This window comes from Equus caballus, chromosome 3, assembly GCF_041296265.1.
Source record: "Equus caballus isolate H_3958 breed thoroughbred chromosome 3, TB-T2T, whole genome shotgun sequence".
NCBI lineage: Eukaryota > Metazoa > Chordata > Mammalia > Perissodactyla > Equidae > Equus > Equus caballus.
Window position 1 is genome coordinate 80831692 of NC_091686.1, and position 4666 is coordinate 80836357.

The 4666-nt window shown below is 37.4% G+C and overlaps 1 pseudogene; it reads right to left on the reverse strand.

Moving 5' to 3' along the window:
• Positions 1–384: 384 nt before the first annotated feature.
• Positions 385–1016, reverse strand: LOC100057653 (large ribosomal subunit protein eL14 pseudogene; annotated as a pseudogene).
• Positions 1017–4666: the final 3650 nt, after the last annotated feature.

Genomic DNA, 4666 nt, shown 5'->3' on the forward strand with positions numbered 1-4666 from the left:
CCATGGTAGCGTTAACTAACACCTCTATCACATCACACAATTGTCATTTAATTCTTTTAAATGACTCTTCGTGTCTTTTTTCTATTTTTAGAAAAAATAGTGCTTCTTGAAACTCTGCTTGTCTAAGCTCTTTTTAGCTTAAAAATATTAACCCTTTCTCCAGCAAATCCAAAAAGGGTTTAATGCTAATTTTAAAGAAAAGTAATTAAAGGAACTTTGTGCAGAATCAATATTTAGGGAGGAGTGTTAACAGACGATACAGAAAAGCAGATAAGGGGGCAGGTTTATTATGTGAATCTCCAGGAAAGTTATAGAATTTTGGCTACGTAAAAATATTTTGTAAGCTATTATTTATTTATTTTTCAAAAAGAACCTTTGCGATCTTTATAATAGCCTCTTATGCTCTTCTGCTTTCCTATCAGATGCCTTTGGAGCAGGTGCTCTCTGGGCTGGAAATTTCTGATCCTTCTGAGCTTTCGGAGGTGCTGCCCTCCAGCCTGCAGCTTTCTGGGCAGGAAACTTCTGTGCTGGGGCCTTCTTGCCCACAGCAGTCATCTTTTTTGCTGGAATCTCTGCAGCAGCTGCTCCAGCTTCCCCCTTAGCAATAAGCGGTTTTCTGGGAGAAGCTTTTAGCAGAGCTGCCTTTTGAAGCTTCCTAACTTCAAACTTGATTATTCTGTTCCTCATTTTCTTTGCTTTCATGACTTTATAACAATCAAAATCTGTCATCTTGGTTTTCCTTTCTTTGGCTTCAATCTTTACCTATTGTGTGGCTGCCCACTTTGTGGACATCTGCCTTCTGCCAGGCTTATCGGACATACTTGTGGTGGATACTGTGTGGGTACTTGAGGATGAAGTCAGTGAGCTGTGCGCCTGTCTCCTCACCTGAACGCAAGGTCCATCAACCAAAGCTCTTTTCTGACCACTAACATCTACAGTCGCGACCAGCTTCCAGCATGAGGCCCAAAGGAGACACAGGCCACATAGCCAACCTCCACAAAGTACCTGGACATCATGTTGGAACATTCAGAGAGAGCTGTAAGGTACAATTTAGTATAAAATTATGAAGTAACTGTTACTACTATTGCTATAATTTTCAGTTATTAAGATTTGAAAGTCAGATTTCAGATTATTAAAAGAAAAAATGTTCAGACAATTAGAATGGTTTAGCAACAGAATGAAAAATGACCTGGATGAACTCCATCCCATCACTGAAGTGTCCAAGCAGACAAACTGTAATGAGTGCTGTATGTATATGTGTATGTGGTGGGTAGGGTTGTACTTACGCCCATATAACCCATATAATTGTTTTACCTATTCATTCAGTTAGCTTTCACACTTTCATTGAAAGTCTACTATATATAAGATCCTGTGATATGTACTTGGTGAAAAACATTGATGAACAATATTACCTTATAGTCTAATAGAGGTGATAAAATATGCAAAGAATGTAATATTAAGTATAAACATAGTTTAGGATGGGGAAATACTTCTTTTAGATAGCACAATCAAGTAAGGCTCCATGAGGAAATTGCCATTAGAACTATTGCTGGGTGGGAAAGTTTTAGACATGTTGGTGAGGAAGGCAGTGGTAGTATATATGGAAAGATGGGAAACAAATTATAGAGTTTAAATCAGGCAAATCAATACAGTAAGCTAAGTTTCAGAAGCAGTCATGGGAAGAAAAGTGGGAGAGTAAACCTCGATATAAGTTTTGTAAAGAACAGCATGTCTTAATCTAAGAAATTTGAGGAGTGACTATTATATCACAAGAGATTCATATATCATATTATTTGAAATGTTTACTCTCGAAAGAAGAGAAAGGAGAGAATATTGGAAAGAACATTTTGAATCAGGAAGCCCAAGAAAGCTTATTAAAATTATTCAGGGAACAGAGAACTTGTGTAGTAGCTATGGAAATAGAACCATGAGATGGTGTGAGAGCCACTGCATGTGTAGAATTAAGAATTCTTTCTAGGCTGGCCCTGTGGCCTGGTGGTTGAGTTTGGTGTGCTCCCCTTTGCAGCCCAGGTTCACGGTTTCGGATTCTGGGCACAGACCTCCACCACTTGTCAGCCATGTTGTGATGGTAACCCACATACAAAAGAGAGGAAGATTGGCACAGATGTTAGCTAAGGGTGAATCTTCCTCAGCAAAAATTTAAAAAAAAAAAGAACTCTTTGCAACTGAATGGCTACATTGAGAGTGGTATGTAAAATAGGAAGTGATGATGAGACTCTAAGCATGTTGATACCATTAACAAAAAGACAAAATTAGAAAGAAAAGGAAATTGAGTGGGAGATATAGCTGGTTTGATTTGGAACCTGTATAACCCAGATGTCAGCTGAGGTAGTCTGTGGTAAGATATTTCAATCAAAATGGCAAGAATATCTAACTATATGGGCTATTTATTCCTTTGGAAAAGATATAGTGAGGGGTGTGGGTAACTTTTACCAATTTCGCTTAGTTCTGTGTTTCAACTTCTGTTAAAAAAACTCACTTTACAGAAAATATTTTTATCTTATGCATGCTGATTATTCTTCACCATGTGGACAAGATCATAAAATTTAATCCCCTGCATAGTAAAGTTTCTGGCATATTACCAACTACTGAAAAGAAAAATGTGAAAGAGAAGAACTGCCAAACTTACATATACATAATGTTTCAGCAAAAGGATTATTTAATCACAGGTAGACTAGTCTTATAATTAATTTTTTTTTAATATATAGTTCACTCAGTCATATATTACAATTAGACGATGTCACGAATTCTTAAAGGTTTTTCTCAACCAACATAAGGGAAAATATCTATCTCCTTCTAGACCCTGAGTAAATTAATAAATTATTTTGATTGACAGCAATGAGCATTAATCACACATTTTGTTTTCCTTTGGGGTGCTGGATAGTTTCTAAGATGGCACATAGCGATCCCTAATTCCTATTATTCACACTCTTATGTAATTACCTCCCCTTGAGTGTACACTGAATGCAGTGACACACTTCTAACAAATAAAATACAGGAAAATATTATATCATGTCACTTCTGAACTTAGTTTACAAAAAGATTGTGACTTCCATATGATTGTTCTCTCTTGCTCTGAGAAAAGCCAACTGCCATGTTGTGATCTACCCTAGGGAGAAGCCACTAAGCAAGAAATCAAAGGCTGTCTCTGTCCAACAACCAGTGAGGTAATGAAATTTTTAGTCCAAGAGCCCATGAGAAAGTGAGTCCTTTCCAAAATTACTTGAGTGAGCTTGGAATTGAACGTTCTCTCATTCAAGCCTTCAGATGAGACCACAGGCCCAGCTGACACCTTAACTGCAGTCTTGTGAGAGACCTTGAGGCCAAGACGCTCAGCTAAGGCAAGCCTGGTTCCTGATCCACAGAAAATGTGAGACATTTAACGTTTATTGTTTTAACTACTACATTTTGGGATCATGTGTTCAACAGCAATAGATAACTAACATGTTGGAGGATGTTCAGAGATGAGCTTCTTCTATTCCGTAAAAGAAATATTTCTTAGAAATATTTCAAGCATGTAAATGTTATCCTGGCACTGAACAAAATAAAGATATGAGATTATCCCATACTTTTGTTGTATATACTTTTTAAAATTTATATAAATTACCTCTTGGGAATAGAACTAGTCAAGCCTTGCTATATTGTATCAGCTAATGACAGCTTATGAAGACTTGTCCCCTAGAAAACTTAGCCTGTTTCATAAGATTGCCTGAGGATCTTTGGACACAAACAGACTTTGCTGAAGATCTGAAGAGATAAAGCGCATTTACACTGTGGAAACGTGAACAACATAGACACAGACAATATTCATTCTGTTTACCTAAATGTCCTAGGTTACTCTACACTTTCAGATTTCAGACTCCTACCACGTTACCTCAACTTCTTTCTGCTGTGTTACCCCTCTCTGCTTACTTTTATCTGCTTCTACCCACCCCAAAAGTATTCTTCATTTATTTTTAGAGCCAATTTATTTTGATTACTTGCTTCTGGCAAATTTATGCCTTCATTTTCTTATTCTCCACCTACAAGTTTCTTATAAATGTATTTTTCCAAACAAGAAAAATTTCTTCCAGATGACTAATTTTAATGATACGTTGTTAAGATAATATTTGTTTTTTGCCCAGGAACATTAGATTTGAGGGATCGGCTAGCAACTTAGTTATCAGTTCATGCTTTAGAAAAGATTGGTTATAGGGGCTGGCCCCGTGGCCGAGTGGTTAAGTTCGCGCGCTCCGCTGCAGGCGGCCCAGTGTTTCGTTGGTTCGGATCCTGGGCGCGGACATGGCACTGCTCATCAAACCACGCTGAGGCAGCGTCCCACATGCCACAACTAGAAGGACCCACAACGAAGAATATACAACTATGTACCAGGGGGCTTTGGGGAGAAAAAGGAAAAAATAAAATCTTTAAAAAAAAAAAAAGAAAAGATTGGTTATATAAGATAAAGTTATCCTCCAGAGAGAAGCTGTCCTCAAGACAGGTTAATTATTTTAGTTTAGCAATGGCAAAAGGAGGCCTACTGAAGGAATGAAAAAGGCCCCCAAATCAAACTCATTTTATTTTGGGACCTCCTGATTGTAATCAATTAGTTGTTTTTTCCTCCTCAGTTTGACACTGAAAATAAGCTTCATAAAAACAATTTAGA